This window comes from Gymnogyps californianus, chromosome 1 (genome assembly GCF_018139145.2).
Source record: "Gymnogyps californianus isolate 813 chromosome 1, ASM1813914v2, whole genome shotgun sequence".
Taxonomy (NCBI): domain Eukaryota; kingdom Metazoa; phylum Chordata; class Aves; order Accipitriformes; family Cathartidae; genus Gymnogyps; species Gymnogyps californianus.
In genome coordinates, this window is record NC_059471.1 from 199819977 (window position 1) to 199838047 (window position 18071).

Consider the following 18071-nt stretch of genomic DNA (forward strand, 5'->3'; position numbering starts at 1 on the left):
TAGGCTCTATGTATAATTCTGATTTGTTTTGACCAGAAAATACTTTCTAAATAAAAAAATACCAAAAAAACCCCCAAAAAACCCTTAGATTTTATATGTTCCCACTATTTTTTTCAGGTTTAATAGATATATTTTGACAAATTTGTTTCATTACAGATTCCAACCTGTTCTTTCTCCAGTATTCTCAAATATTAGTGGTTTAGGTAAAACTGGACACAGATCTAAACAATTTCCATTTCAAAACCTAATCCACATAAACCAGTGTTGGCCAGAGTGAAAATAAAAGTAAGATACAGTTTCTTTAGTGCAGCTGTGATCATAATAGGCTTAATCACATCAGAAGGTTGAACTCAGGATTGCACTTCTTGATTTCTAGAATTGCTGCATAGTCTAGAAACTGAAACAATTATAAACCACTGCCACACGTTCATAGAGATAAGACAGATGAGACTAATAACAGCTATTAATGCTTCATAGCCTGTTAAAGAGATTGCATCTGCCATCATGATTTGCCATTGCCTTTTCTCTAAGTGAGAGAATAATAGATTTGTTCTATTTGTATTTTATCCCACTTTTAAAATAGAGATGAAATCCATTTAATTTTAATAAAATAACACCTCTGAAGGAAATGTGTTTTATATCACCCTGTATAATTTGGATGGTATTGATTTAAGAGGTAAGAAGAGATATAATTCAAATATGATATGATTTAAAAAAAAAACCCAAACAGTTAGCAAGCAAAAATCACTTCTTACAGATGAGAATTTAATCAAGTAAACATAGAGTTCCATACCAGTTACAGTTACCAAAAAGGTAATAGAAGAATAGTTAGTCATGAGCCTGAAACACATAATCATTCAAACGTGAGCACAGGAAGCTTGAAATAATGCACAAATCTCAGAGGGTCAATGGCAGACAGTCTGTTTCTAATTCTCCCACCCAAGTGTTTCCAGGTTTTCTTTCAACATAATGGCATGTGTGGCACTTTTTTTTTTTTTTAATGGAGATTTCGTCAAGTCCTTGCAATAAATAGATTCATACAACTGTTTCTCTTAACATAATGTCACTCTGCTCAGAGAACAAGCTTTCATCCTTGAATACCTTACTTTAATGATCTCTTTGTTCACCGTATGATAACTGAGAGATAAAATCACTTGAATTTTTAAAAATATGGAATCTGGTACATATTCTAATACTTTCAACTGTATTTAAAACTAGGTCTCACTGTAATGCTTGCTATGTTGGGCATTCTCTCACTTCAGTAAAGTATGAAAAAAAAGGATATTTTATTGAATACTAATAGTTATTAAAGACTATTATAAACATATAAACCCCTTCTTAAAAACTGAGAAAACTCAGAAAGATTTGAAATTAACTTATGTGCTGATTGTTATCCAGTTCTTCTGTAAAAGATGGGTATTGTAAGTACGTGTCGTTGATCTCAAGTACCTAAAAAATTATGCCAGGCTCAAAGTTTCAGAACTCAAGATACGTTACTATAATAAACTGTTTGGAATGAGGGAAGCCTTGGTAAGATGTTTGATAACATTCATTGTTATGGTCAAGATTTTGATCAGCACAATGAACAGAAGAGTTATGCAACATGGGGAAATTGTTGATAGAAGTCAATGCCAGCTTACATGCAGGGTTGTGGTAGTTATTAGTGAAAGCTAGTGTGTTTACTGCAGGACCAATGAAACAGTAGCATAAGCTTAGCCTTACAGTTCAGTGTCATTTATAGTTCTGCAAGGTTGTGGTAACACACAGTTTATGGATGAAATGGTGCAGAATTTGGATGTAGGCAGAAAGGACAATATATTCCATATAGTGGAGAGTGACTCAGAGGCAATGGATATTGCCAGCAGGACAACACCAGGCATAAAGGCAAATTAAAATACAAACCCAAACAACAACAAGCCAGATTTGTAAAGCGAGATTATGTAGTGAATTTCTTTCTTTCTTTGATCAGTGTCTAAATGTTCTACTCTAAAGATTTTGAATGTCCCATATGAAGCAAGGCTACCTCTGAGTTCACCTATTGCAGTAGAGAAATATAATGGACTCTTGTTTTGGCAGTTGCAGGGAAAAATACTTTCGAGAACAAATACCTCTTATGGTCATGACTGGAATTTTGGCTGCATACATTAATCTCCATCTGTTACGGTATGCCTGTGCACACTCATTTGATGATGACTTCAGGAGGGCTAAGAGCCATCCAGGAATCATTTTAAAGGAGAATCTGCAGAATATAGCTAGTTCTATTTCTTCTTTAAGGAACTTCTAGTTAGTGACAACAATGACCGATAAACCTTTCACACCTGTTCATATTTATATTCCAGATCAGAGTGGGATCTGATCGCCTTGATTTGATGATACCACAGTTGTACACAAACGCCAAAGCCTACCCAGCAAGGATTTCAAAGTCAGTGAAAAAAAAAGCATACATAGTGAAACCAAAACAAATTCATTTTGGGTCTGAACAAGGTACAATTCCAGTTTAAATAGATTGAGCTTCTGCTCACCTGCACATGCATTTAATCTTTCCTTTGGGTAAAAAATAATTACTATCAAGTATGAAAAAGCTCAACATGGGAGAAAAAATCATAACCTACAAATTCTACAGACTTTAAACTGTTGAGAATAGATATCAAACACATATTGATGTATTTCTCAGAGATGTACACAAATAGGCAGCTGAATCTAATAATTTTGTGGCTTTTGAAAGAAAGCTGGAGGAGATGAAGATGTAAGAACAGATTCTGAAGCTGCATATTCCAGGCTATTATCAAGTCACTCCTAGTAAACAGAGATAAAGCAATATAAGTAAGATTCAAATCATGCAAATGTTATTCAGCACCTTTTACATTTTAACAACACTTCACAACAGTTCACAAGTGAAAGTAGTCAGTTTGGTTTCCAAAGTGATGTTAAAAATTTCAACTTCAATTCCATAGTCAGAATAAGAACGTAAAACTCAAAAACTGTGGTCCCATCTCTGAAATTACATGCTCATTATGGGTCTGAATGAAGCTGAGGAAAAAAAAATATGACTCTGTAAGAGATGATTGCTTTTTTTTTTGTCATATAAGGACAGAAAAATAAGTTAGTCTTACAGACTTTGATGTGTTAGAAACAGTATTGGGATACACAATTCATCTTGACGAAACTATAACTGTTACAAAAGGTCATGAAATCTTTCTTACTTGATATGACTGTTCTCAATCATATGTTCATGTGGGTCTCCAGTAGATGGTGTACATAATTTAATGTCAATTCAACATTTACTGCTGAAGTTGTGGTCGAACACTTGACACCTGTCCAACTTACCCCACTGCAATATCTGTATTAGGTCTACTTCCTACTGTAATTAACAGGGTTAACCACACCAGTATCACTCATATAGTGCTCTTGCAGTGCTTGCTGTTGACCTTATAAATTTAACTGTAATAGGTCAAGATCCTGAAGATAATATATACTTGCAAAAAAATGTATCTTTGCTATCTAATATATCAGGTATTAATATATTAAATTATTACTGTTACAATTTCCTATACCTTTCATTTGTAATTATGTATGAGATTTCAATTATTATTTAAGAGCCTTTATTCCATTGGAATTTATAATGAAATTGTGAGGTTTAGATGTAAAATGTTATTTATATACATTCTGTGAATGACTGTAAATGAACAAAATTGCTAGCATATAGGTAATATAATTTTTCTTATATTGTTCTACTTTAATTTTTCCCCTTGATTAAATTTTGTACAGGTTGTATTCTAAGCTCTGTGATGAGAAGGTATCGGTTCACATCTAAGTAGTTCATGGAGAATTATAAAACAGAGTACCGAGATAATTAAATAAGTATTAAGTAGATTAGTTGGTCACATCCCAAAGCTCTGATAGGGCTTTTTACTGGGAAAGAATGCAAAACGACTACAAAACCTGATGGTACAATTTCAGTCATGGATTTAGCTGTCTTTGTGAGAATCAGCTTTAACTTTCTGCCATATTTTGTACTTAGCATCTTACAACAATTACCAAAGGGTAATGACCATATTCTAATTATTTGCTGTTTTCAATATTAAGTTACATGGAAGAGAAAGGGTCTAGAATGAAAATTTGATTCCGGGTATTTCCCAGATGGATTTCATAACATGTGTTAAATACAGAACCTTCTAATTTCTTTTTTTTCTACACTTGTAGAAAATATGAGTGTCATACTATGGGCATGTCTGCACTATTCTGCAGGGCACACCACAAAAAATCCAGATATAGCTGCTGATGGGCTGGCTCAGGCACATGTTGTAGTTGCTGAAAAGTAAGTTCAAATCCTGAAAGTCCAATAGCTGCTTTTAACAACCTACATACCACAGAAATATCAGTGAATAGTTGGTATTTTCATCCTTAAGTGAAATTCCCTCCCTGCCAAAAAAAAAAGGCAAAATTCCAATTGATTTCAATGGGAATGGGATTCCACCCCATGCCTTATGGTGGGGCTGCCAAATATAATTTAAAATTTTGAAGCAATAGAGAATTTACTATATGCCTTGGAAACTTGTTCAACCTCAGATGAACTTGTCTGACCTCGGTGCCAGGGATGGTTATGGAGCAGATCATCTTGAGTGCCATCATGCGGCACTTACAGGACAAGCAGGTGATCAGGCCCGGTCAGCATGGGTTTATGAAAGGCAGGTCCTGCTTGACTAACCTGATCTCCTTCTATGACAAGGTGACCCGCTTAGTGGATGAGGGAAAGGCTGTGGATGTTGTCTACCTAGACTATAGTAAAGCCTTTGACACCGTTTCCCACAGCATTCTCCTAAAGAAACTGGCTGCTCATGGCTTGGACAAGCGTACTCTTCTCTGGGTAAAAAACTGGCTGGATGGCCGAGCCCCAAGAGTGGTGGTAAATGGAGTTAAATCCAGCTGGCGGCTGGTCACAAGTGGTGTTCCCTAGGACTCAGTATTGGGGCCAGTTCTGTTTAATATCTTTATCAATGATCTGGATGAGGGGATCGAGTGCACCCTCAGTAAGTTTACAGATGACACCAAGTTGGGCAGGAGCATTGATCTGCTTGAGGGTAGGAAGGCTCTACAGAGGGATCTGGACAGGCTGGATAAGTGGGCCAAGGCCAATTGTATGAGGTTCAACAAGGCTAAGTGCTGGGTCCTGCACTTGGGTCACAACAACCCCATGCAACGCTACAGGCTTGGGGAAGAGTGGCTGGAAAGGTGCCTGGCAGAAGAGAACCTGGGGGTGTTGGCCAACAGCCAGCTGAATATGAGCCAGCAGTGTGCCCAGGTGGTCAAGAAGGCCAATAGCATCCTGGCTTGTATCAGAAATAGTGTGGCCAGCAGGACTAGGGAAGTGATCGTTCCTCTGTACTCAGCACCGGTGAGGCCGCACCTCGAATACTGTGTTCAGTTTTGGGCCCCTCACTACAAGAAAGACATTGAGGTTCTGGAGCATGTCCAAAGAAGGGCAATGAAGCTGGTGAAGGGTCTAGAGAACAAGTCTTATGAGGAGTGGTTGAGGGAAGTGGGGTTGTTTAGCCTGCAGAAAAGGAGGCTGAGGGGAGACCTTATTGCTCTCTACAACTCCCTGAAAGGAGGTTGTAGCGAGGTGGGTGTTGGTCTCTTCTCCCAAGCAACAAGTGACAGGATGAGAGGAAATGGCCTCAAGTTGCACCAGGGGAGGTTTAGATTGGATATTAGGGAAAATTTCTTCACCAAAAGGGTTATCAAGCATTGGAACAGGCTGCCCAGGGAAGTGGTGGAGTCACCATCCCTGGAGGTATTTAAAAGATGTGTAGATGTGGTGCTTAGGGACATGGTTTAGTGGTGGACTTGGCAGTGTTAGGTTTATGGTTGGACTCGATCTTAAAGGTCTTTTCCAACCTAGAGGTTCTATGATTCTATGATTCAACTAATTGCTGGCTTACAGAGTGTAAAATGTGTAATTTTTTTCCATGTGATTTTGTCTGTATTGTTAATTTTCCTAAAGCTTCCTATATACATTTCTATGAATGAAAAAAACTTAGGGTCAGAAGTTTATAATTCTGTGTCTTGGCATAATATGGTGAGAAGAACAAACTGAAGTATTCCAAATAAATTAATTTCAGATAGTGGATAAAATGAGATAAGAATTGGATTAAATATTGGATTTCTGATTTCTTTTTTTTCTTTTCATAGATTAGGAGATTTAATCTAATTCATAGATTAAAGGAGACTTCCAGGTTTTCAAAGAAACAAAGACAGCGTTCCAGAGATATAGGTCCCAAGAAGCTATCTGGGTGTGTAATTTCATTTTTCATTAATCAAAAATATGGAACCTAAGTGTCTATAAATTCTGGATATTTGCTATTTGTAGGAATTCAGATAATGACCATTGTTGAAGAAAAAAAATACTTGTTCATATTTCATGCTAAACTACTGTTTAGTTTTGAACAGTTATTTAATTAGAATTAATACTTGTAGTAGGATCAAAAGGTTTCAGTTTAAGTGGTGTCTCAGAACACAAATAATACTTTTCAAGCAGTAAAAATACAGAAGGGACAAGGCATTGGATAAACACAGGAATTGTTCTTTTAAATACTGTGACCAGACTTCTTAAAGTGACAGTCACAAGGACTACAGATAGAAATGAACTGGAGTGATTGCTAGTTTTCTCCTTGTACTTTGGAAATTTGAATTATTCAGCATCCTGCCTACTGGCAGAGTTCCACTGCTAGCCACGTGATGCAACCCTGGCATGGCTGAAGTGAAAACTCGATTTCAAAGTCGAAAGCTATGAGCAGCGACAAGCTGCTCTAAAGTATCACTTTAAAAAGGCTTGGCATCCTTTTTTTATAACTGTGTTCCAATTTTCTCTTTTTTGTATTTGGCCTGGGGAAAGGTACTTAAGCAAACACGTGGGAATTGTTTCATCGCAGAGATTTAAATGTGTGTTAATTAATCAAAAGTCTATATAATAATCCTTCACACTGTATCTGTAGAGGAAATGTTTGTCTTCTCTTGGAATTTCCAGTGTTAAAAATCTGATGAATTAACTTTTAATTTCATCTCTAATTCCCTGGAAATCATATGTCTTTGACTTATGAGCCTCATCCTTTTCTGAGTCCTGTCTCGTGAATAACGCTGTTACATTTTTCTTCTAAGTGTTGTGCATATTTTGCAAAACCTTTTCATGTCAGGCCACATCTTCCTGGCAAACCCTCCCTTTTTGTTTCAGGTATTGATCTCTGCTGGATTTTGCTTTGGATCTCTGAAGAGAAATTTTCTTTTGTGACTCAATTTAAATTCTCAATAACAAAATATTAAACTTCCCCAAGGTATTTCACTGGAGATTCTTTTCTTCGGTAACACCTCTGGCTGCAGCTTATGAATTACAGACACAGCCTGAATTCTGAAAATATTATGAAAAGAATTTTACTTTAATGGGCCAAAGGCTTGTGGATATCTTAATGGTTTGTATTTTTCTTTAAAAATGTAAAAAGGCCAGAGCCATAATTAGCAGACAATAGATAGCAATGTAAAATCAGCAGATAATTACAATTAGTTATTTACTTCCATGCTTTCCAGGCTCTAGTCAGCAAAAATTATCTGCTAGTAACAAGCTTATGTTGCATTATCATAGCTCTGTATAATACAACAAACTACATATCTTCATGACCAGTTTTGAAATAAGGAGATTCCGGACCATTCCAATTTTATATGCTTATTACTTTAAAAGTTATTTTCTTAAAGTAAATGTGCATTTATCTGAATAAGAACTATAGAATGTTTTGTCAGAGTAACCTTTTTTTTTCCAGAAAATATAAAAGACAGTATCAGGAAAACACTTGTTTAAAGTGGTACATATGTGCTACAAAATAATTTTTAACTTCTTTGTCTTTAAATATGGGAGCATCTAGGTAAAAGGAAAGTCAAACAACAAAGAAAACATCATTACAAAAAATGAAATTTTTGCCTATTTCAGTTCACGACTGTCAAATCAGGAAATGCTGGAAGGAACTGTTTGTACACACACACACACACGTTTCCTTGCAAAAACTGTATCAGTTAGAAGGTCCTTAAAACTGGGAGGAAAACTGAGAGATAAGCAGATCTTTTGAAAGGGCAGGACTCTGTCTCCCTGTATTAAAAAGAAAGGAAAGTAGATGTTAGAAAGGTACTGGGATAGAGTATGGAGAAGATGTAGAAAAAACAAGAGTCATAACAGAGCAAATGTTTATGTTACCATACACAGTACAGCTGTCCTGGTGTCGGCTGGGACAGAGTTAACTGCGTCCCAGCCGAAACCAGGACAACAGCTCTTCTACCACCAGTTCTCTGAGGTATCTTCTTTTCACTAGTGTTTTAAACTAACTCTCTTCAGGCTGAGAAAATTAGTAAACTGAATATAAAGTTTTCCACTGAAGTGACTTTATGCAAATGAGTCATTAATGCAGTCTCCAGGATGTTGTCAGCTCAATCTGTTTCTATCTTAGCATTAACTTCATAACATATGTTTGCATCTATTTTATGATACTGGTAACACTTCTTTCATGTGAACCAGGAACTGGCCCAAAACTTTTGAGTAGTAGCAGCTTGCTATACAATACAGGAAGCTGTTGTGCAGATCCTTTAAAAATGATTTAAAACATTCCCAAAACATCGCTTAAATAAATTGCTCTTTTAAAGGATTATAGAATAAATGGATAAATTGGTTCTAGCCGTTACACATTCTGATGTATTGCTTCATGCTAGGCTATACTGCAATGTGTCACTTCTGGTGACTTTCCTACTTTGTTTCCTTAGCATTTCAGATATGACATGCTGTTACTGTGACTAATGCAATCTTACAGGACCTAAAGAAACTTGCATGCCAGGAATTAGCAATAAAGAGTTGTTTTGCACACTTTTATTTCTTTAAAACAATAAAAAATGTCTTTTTCTTAATAACAGAAAAAATACTTGTTACTTTCTACTGGATTTTTTTTTAAATGACCAAGAGATAGAAAAAGTGAACAACTATTCTAAACATTATACACATGAAAATACTTTTCTGATTGTACAGTCTTTAAAAAAAAATCTCCTTCTTAAACTCATAAAAGCAGAGTTCTGTACATAAATAGTCAACAGCAAATTGATATCATCTCTCTTCTGCTCTCAATAAAAATGAAAATTCAAACCCCAAAAGCTTCTTTTTTGCCATTTTTAAAACTTTGATAGCTGACTTTACACTACACAGTTTGAAGCATTGTCTGAATGATTCCAAATTCATTTTTGAGAGTGCCAGGTTGCAAGTACTTAGAAATTCTCAACTGTTATGCAGTATAAAAGGCATTAGCAGCCCACTGAGCAGGGACGGAAATTCTGGACTTCTTAAGCTGTTTTATGAGTTTTTGAATGAAGTGTAATTTTGCTACTGCAAGAACGAAGAACAGGGGCTGACCCATTTATGCCGTAGAAAGGATATAGTGGAGGGACAAGGCTCGTAGTCTCCCTATCGCAGCTGGGGGTTGCGTGAGGAAAAAAGAGAGAACTGTGGCAGCTTCAGATAGGAGGGTCTTCTCACTCTCTAGCAGTAGCTGTTGTCCCAGCTTCTCTCTTTGGAGCTGGCAGCAAAGGGAGCCCAGTTTTCCACGGCTCTGGCACAGTAGGGAATGCAATGGTGCAATGACTCCAGCAAGAAAGTTCCAGTTTTCTGACTCCAGCAAGAAGCTGGCTTGGAAAATTGTACAATTAGAAGCTGCTCTCCCTTCTTCCTAAGTTATCATTCATAACAACTGTACTTCAGATATGCTTCCACTTGGTTCTTTTTTCCCTGGTCTCATGAATCATATACTTTGATTTGTACAGTGATGCAGCTTTGTTATATAATTAGCCTATAGCAAGTGGTCATGGTGAGATATGGCTCTGAAACCATCAGACTGAAATGGATATTTTACCTTTATCATCAATTTCTTGCATGATTCATAAAACACTATATAAAAAGTTGGCAGGACTTTCTCTTTCTGATTATGCTTTGAAAAAAAAATAGTGACCCATGGGCAGTAATAGCTATAGATGCTTCAATACAGAGAATTCCAGTCTTTTCTTTTTAATTTGATGAAGATATCTACCTGCAGGTAAGTCAGAGGTCTAAGCCTGAAAAGCAATGGGATTTCAGGTACCAACTCTGTGGTCCTCCTTATTTCCTAAATCCCTAATCAACACATGAGTATTTTGAAGTATCTAATTTCTCTGTGTACTGCACAGGCTTTCCCACTCACATATTTGACTTTTGCTCAAAAAAACCTAAATAAATAATATATGATTTCCAAGCAAGTGGCAGCCCAAGACTAACTGAGGGAAAATTTCCATCTCTAACCCCATTGCAGGATGACAGTGCAAGCTAATAAGGAGGTTGTTCCATCTTATCTTCTTTCCACCTACAAATTTGCATTGGGATATTGAAACATTCGATATGTTGGGGCTAAAATTTCATCTTGGATTTTGCTTATTGACCTGTCTGTGGTGGATTTAATTCTTTTTCCCTACAGGTTTTCAATGTTGCTATTGTTGTTGCTGTGACTGATACTATTTTTTCACTGCTAAAATATAAAAGTAAAACAGATATTCTCCAAGTCTAAACAAAATAGTCACTAGGGACATCACTATAAGGGGCATAACTAGACCCTTGGGAGCACAGCAAGAGAAAAACATTCTCCCAGAAGATTCTGCTTCTGAAGTTATAGCTGTGGGCAAAGAAGATAACAACCAATATAACAACCAAATCCAAGAGTCAGAGAAGAAAGGAGAAGTAATGAGGTAAAGAGACTCAGTAAAGGTACTCATTAAGGAATAAATGAAAGAATATGTCAGAGATCAGAGAAGAAGAAATGACTGTTACTCTTTGCTTTATCAACACTGGAAGCCTAAATACATTTTCATTGTCTATATTAAGATATTTAGTGTAGATCCTTGGATGAGCAGAGGTGCACAGGGTTACTTCAAGGTTTTCTGTTAAATGAATACTTTTAAAAGGTGGGTTTTTTTCCTAAACTTGAGTTTCAGAGAAAAATGCCTATAGGAAATACCTATCAGAATCTGACATAATTACTTTGTCATAAAAGATCATTGAAACAGAAATGTCAGATATGCATTTACATTTAAAACTGTGTGTTAGTTTAACCAATTGTATAAAGTGTACTCATTTAAGTGTTTTTCACCTTTCATCTGTAAATGCAGATAAGGCTTCTAGTGCTGTTCAAGCATTTGCACGTATGAGAAAGAATGAGTTCATTTGAGAGATTTATTAAAGGAGTTGCTTGAAAACCTTTCTAGAAGCTCTTCCTCCTCTGTTTATGATACTCCTCCTCCTACATCATTAACTGTAGGATGAGTCTGCTTTATATAAAGTAATACTAATTCAAATTGGTTTCATAAAGGGACATCTTCAATAACACTCCCTCCTTGTCTTTATTCTGCTCTGTCTTCTTGTATTGTATGATTTACATATGTATTCTCCTATGAAGTGGCTTTAGTGTGGTTGAAAATAATATGTAAGGGTATATGGAAGGAGAGTGTCTGCTCCCTCAAGGGTATCATCTGGTCAAAGGAGCCATAAACAAGAACACACAGAGACAAACTTGACCACACATGATAAGGGGGATTGTGATACGAACAAACGTGGTCAGACGTACAAATCAGTAAGGATTTAGGGAGAGTGAGAAGGTTTATTTTATTCAGTTGAAGGATAAGGAAAGGGAGGAAGACAACATACAGAGAGATAAAACCTGACCAATTTATGTTAACAAAGACAACCAGAAACAAACCTGGTCATTAACACTAATTGATGGGCTCTCAGGAAATTGCAGGCAAACCAGGACATTGCAACTGATAAGGATACAAACCTGAGGGTCCAGGATGTTGGAGGAGGTTGGTGGGACTATGCCAACTGATGAGGCAATGTGCAGGATAAGAATAAGCAGGGAGGAACAAAGTGGGGGTAGACAGTAAAGGGTATGAAAGGGAGCAGCTACATGTAAAACAGGGCCAGTTAGCGCACTTGTCTGGCTGAGCCCTGTGTCTGATCACCGCAGTCTATCCTATCTTCTCGTATTTTCTTCTTAAACTTTGTCTTAACTATCTCTCTGTGTAATCTCACTCTCTATCTTGTGTGTATGTGTGTGGTGCAAGGACTAAGAGTCAGCTACTGGTGACACCTGTATGTGTGTGAGTGGAATTTGGTGCCAGCTACTGGAGTCAGACCGGGGGTGTGGGTGCCCCTGGCCTGTGGTGTCAGCTACAGGAGTCAGTGGGGTCTCAGCATCAGTGACTGGAGTGAGTGGGCATCTTTAACCTCCAGCCGTGGAGCAGGAATGGTGCGTGTCCCAAAACCCACCTACTGGGGGGACTAGCGTGAGTGAGGGGCTCAGTGCCAGTGGCTGGAACAGGACCACATGACACAGCCTGGCCATCTCTGGGCATCTCTATCTTCCCCAATCCTGGTGTGCAGGGGGTGTGCATGTATATTCACTGGCAAACCTTAAGCTGGACCAGCTGACAAGCAGTGGGGCCTCGGGTCTGGGCCAGGGTATCAGCTGGGTGGAGGGTCCATGCTGGTATCTGGGGGACCAGTGATTGTGGAGTGCCTGTGGGATGAGTGTGTGAGTGCTGTGTGTGTACAGCGAGCACCGAGCTGGACCAGCCGGTGAAAAGGGGACCCGTGGGTGGGAAAGGGGGCTGGGATGCGGGCAGGGGTGCCAAGTGGACAGAGGGACCTTGCCAGTACTTGAGGGAATCACAAATGTGCGTGTGTTTGTGAACCTGGAGAGTGTCATATATGTGCCTACACTAGTGACCTCCTGCCTCTGCCAGCCCAACAGGAGGAGGAGACTTGGCTGTCTGCGCTTGTGTTTTATGAGAGTCCTATATGCAGGTGCTGTTGAAGGCAATGCCTTTTCTGCAGTAGTCTGTGTGACCGGCCGTGTCAGTGTCCTGCTTGTGTGTCCATGTGTGTCTGTCTGTCTCTGGCATATGTGCGTAGCTTTGCTACTGGTTGTACCTGCAAACAGGAAAGCAGCAGCTGTGTCTGTCATCCTGGGCAGAGACCCCAGGTCCTCAGGTTGGGCTCTGGCAGCCAGGCAGGAGAGAGACCTGGGCCAGAGCGGCTGGAGGAGGCGGCCACACTCTTAACATCACTTAGCATAATATGCATACTGTAATGCAGAATTTCTGTATTAAATTTGGAAAGAAGTTAATTCCATGCCCTTTTCTTTAATTCAGTGCGGTTTTCAGTTGAAAAAACTGTATGTTGTTAATGCATATTTGCCAAGGATGCTAAAATACTTACCAATGAGTTTTTATTGAACAGATTCCTATTAAGATATAAAAAGGTCTTAACCTTATGTATGAAGCTAAAAATGTCATTTTAGCCTTTTCTCTTGATTTGACTCTCAAATAATGGTTAAAAGAGCACGCTATGGATGAGTTGTTTGGATGTGTCATAATGATCTATTTTTCTTCAAATTTCTGTTTCTGTTATGAAAACATAAAATGGTAGATCCTTTGTGGATAAAAGGTTGTTAACAGCTCCAGTCTTGATATTCTGTCTGTAGTAACATATAAGTCAATGAACTTGTCATTTGTAAAGCTTTCAGACCGAGAAGCCAAACTGATGTCCAGATTTGGATTCAAAATCACTAGTAAATCAAACTGTGCATCTTCAAATTTGATTTCTTTCACCATATGCAAATGAAAGGCAAATAAAATGAAGGCAAAAAAGTTTCTACATATTTGAATAGGTTCAGTACAAAAATAGGTTCATGACTCTAATTTCAGTGCCAAGTTAAGACTGTGCTTTGACTTTTTTGTTAGACTTAAGACAGTATCTGTCAAATTTTATTTTGAAATCATGGAAATCCACTGGATAAGTAATTCTCATGTAACTTCAAATACTTAGAACAAAAACCACTTGTATATTATTTCTGAAGACAACTCAGCTTTGTGTAGGAACTGAATGTTCATTTTATGGAATAAGGAAGCATTTCATTGGAAAGCTGCCATTTTTTCCCTAGCTATAATCTATGACAAAATTTATTTCCAAAATTGCATTGGGCTATAACAAATGTGCATGGTTTGGTGTCTGTTGTAGAGCATCCAAAAGAGCATTTCCAAAATGCTGCAAAGGTAGGGACATAATGCAAATGCATATCACCAAGCCAATATAATATTCTCACACATTAGGAGCCAGAGCCTCTGTGATCAGTTGAAAGACCTCAGGAGTGGAGAAAGGAGCAAAGATATTTCTAAGTCACACTTCACCTTCCTGAATCCCAGCCCAGGTCTTGCCACTCATTAGAGGTCCCCAGAACAATTTTGCCAGAAAGTGCAGTATGATCCTCCTTTCTCTTCAGAGACTCCTCTGTAACATATATCTAAATTAGAAGCTAGTTAGAAATCAGTATAAATGATGCTCACTAGGTGGATCTAGACTACCAGGAAACAAATTTCTTACTCCTCCCATCACTTGTCAGCTCCTCCCCTGCATCAAAACAGAAGATGAGTGTTCTGAAATTTCCAAGATCTTTAGAGACTCTTCAATGAAATTATACAGTGGCTGTTGCACAAAGAGAGTCAGAAGAAAGAAACAGGACTCCCAAGAACTCTTCGACTCAGGCATGAATTCATAAGCTAATGCCAACTAATAACATGCACTATTTGGTGTGGAATCACATTTTAAAATCAGCACAATGAATAGGGAGCGGAGCCAGTGCAAAAAAAAGCATTTCAGGGATAATGTGATCAATAAATTTCAGTCTGTGTCAGGAGTCTGATTACCATATCCCAGATGTAGTGAAAAGGACATACAGGATACCAATAAAAAGGTCAGAATACAGTGCATAGCTATAATTGAGTGTACTACTTAGAAAGAACAGCTACAGGATTGTGTACTGCCCTTAGTGAAACAGTGAGAGACTAACTGTAAGCATTTTTAATTTAAGAAAATTAAAAGGACAATCTCTTTTCACATTTTTTTTCTAGAAAATGAAAAGCAGCAATTTACAGCAATACTTAACAAAAACAAATAAACAAACAAACAAACAAAAAACAAGAAACCCCTCCCCAGTAAAATTCTAACTCACAGCAAGAGCTGGTATCTGATCACGTATCTAGATATGGGTTCAGATCTGAGACCTTCGTCACCCAAGTATTATTTCTGTTAAGGTCTAATTCTAAGTATCAAAATAGAAGAGCCAATGAGCTATGTTAGACTGTGTTACATCTGCTTTAATTCTGTAATAGCACCATTGTTTTTAATAAATTATAAACAGTATAGTGCTCCTCAATCTAAGAATAATACAGTTTGGATTTATGTAGCAGTTTACAGGTTTCTCTGTCTTTACCACTCCTGAAATCAAAATGAAAACTGCAGTTCAAGAGAAAAGTTATAGAAAAGAGAAAGAGATTGGTGATATAAGCATTCTCTGGCTGCAGATTAGATGGATTGAGTTTACAAAGTTATTTGTGTTGAAAGGAAGTCATTCAGTAAGAGTTTCTGGCTCTTAATGCATCTGTATGTACTTAACATGAGAAGTCAGTATCATTCTTCCTAACAGCAAATTGAGAATGCAGAAAGAGAGAGATATGTGTCTGCATGCATTCAGCATAGCTGGTAGACTCCCAGTCACCTGTGTCCATACCTGCTGCTCTAGAAGCATGCCAGCATAAACATGATTTGCAAAATCTTATCCCAAAATGTATTACCACCTGTGTAACTGTGATCTTTTTCTAAACTAACTATAGAACTCAGAAGAAACTGACAGGAATTTAAGGAAAAAATTTAAAGCTTTCATTCTATGTCATACCTATGGATCAAACTCCAAGGCACTAAGCCATATTGTTCAGATAGTGTATAATATTGTGACTTAACAAATAAATCCGTTGTTTCCTATTATATTTCCATTTCACAATACTTCAAAATCTACAGTTAGGATGTCTAGTCAATCCCATGAATTCCAGGTGCTGACAGATGTTAGTGATTATATGATTTCTGCTTGCAATGGAAACATACTCCTATGAAGTATTTATTTTAAATTGTTAATTAAGTTTTAAGGTATAATGGATCAAGAATGGCACCTATGTATTAAACATTTGCAGTGGAAATGTCTATCTATTATTTTAAATTAACTCCCATTTATGTCTAAAGCAGCCATTTTGGTCTATCTCATTAGTATTAGGATAATAGGATCATAGGATAATTCAGCTTGGAAGGGATCTCAGGAGATCTGTAGTCCAACTTGCTGGTTAAAACAGGGTCAACAACACAGTAAGACCAGGTCTGTCAGGGATTTACCTAACCTGCTCTTGAAAACCTCCAAGGATGGAGTCTGTACAATCTCCCTGAGCAACCTTTTCCAGTGCTTTCCCTTATCATAATTTTTTTTCCTTATATCGGGTATTTCCTTTCCAGGTATTACTGGATGGTGGCTAATTTTTGCATCAGAATACAACATTGTTTCTGCTTCTTCAAGCAAATGCAACAAAGCAAGATAAGAATCACAGTTTAGTTTTAAGTGTGAGCTAACACTTCGGGATAGATCCAAAACCGCCCATAGGGCAATTTGAAGTTCAACTCTACTGAAATCCAAATAAGTAAATTCAAAATTATACTCCACAAAATCTATGCCTAATAACACAGTCTATATGGGTTTTTTAGCTCTGGTCACTAAACTTACCCAGATATCTACAGAACATTCTTAGAACTGTTGTCATCTTGGCTGATCAAAGCATCTTAATGCCTACCTCACACCTAAGTCTCACCTGCTTTGGTTTCTGGTATGACTCTGTGATGAGAACACTACTTTTTGAGGGACACTAACTTCAGTTACTGGTTTCATGACTTCCTCTGTGCTGGGTCTTGTGTCTGTGTAATGGAAAATGCACAGGAATCCCACCAAGCAGGGAGAGGATCCCAACACTCCTTCCTCTCATAGGAATCCCTCACTGCTGGGCTGCAAAATCCTACTTTCCTTTTATTGTTCTTTTATTCATCCCATGAATTTTACACAGTGTCAGAGTTCAAGGCCTTCTCCAGAGAAATAGGACAAGAGAGGTTAACCCTAACTGAATCTCAGTTGAAGAGTTCTAAAAGACATATACATTCTAGGCACAAGATTATGGCACAAAATTTAGTGGCATCTCCACCCTGTCTGCCGGTTCTACAGGAGAGGCATCTAGTTGAACCTTTGCAGCAGACTAACAGAAATACCTATATGCTAAAAGAATTTTTCTGGTCTGAAACCAAGTCTTACCTGAATGCCTAACTCAATATTTCAGCTTGGTACCTAAGCAAAGAAAAGAGATACATTTATGATACATATTTTAGCTATAGCTTTCTTTCTCTTTAGTGTTTTTTACTGTCAGACTCTCAAATTCCTCTCATTTGGGACATTGGCTCTTGTGGCTCCCACTTTCCAGCGTGTAGTAAAGGTAACATGAGAAATTAATCCAGGTTAGTGAATACCTAACATAAAACTTTTGTATATCCAAGGTCTGATCTCTCAGTATTGGCTTGTAGGTTCCTTGTAGCTCCTGTAAATATTGATAATGAATAGATTAATGTAAGCAGAGACATGCTTAACAAAATATGCAGAGTTTATAAATTATAGACCTTTAAATATACAGATAATTCAATCCTGATTACATCGGTAGTGCAGGTGAGCAACGTGCCTTCTTCATAGTGATTCTTCCAGGCAAGGCTTATTCAAGAACATAGCAGTTTCTTCTCTAAAACAGAAGCAGCATGCTCACGCATCCTAGCCGGCTATACTTTCGTGCTGATAGTAGTATATATGCTCACTGGTATGGGAGGCTGGCTACAGCCCAATAGGCTGTTCTCCTTCTTCCCTCTTTATGTATAATGTATGTATTTGTAAATTTGCCTAGTGTGACTCTTAAAGCACTCCCCTTTGCTATAGGAAAACTTAATCCTGCTGAATGCGTCACAAGAGAAAAGACTTGCATAAGCATAAAAACACTGAAAAAAATCTACAGAAAGCTCCTCACTTTTCAGAGGACTTGTACCCCTTTATAACCCTCTC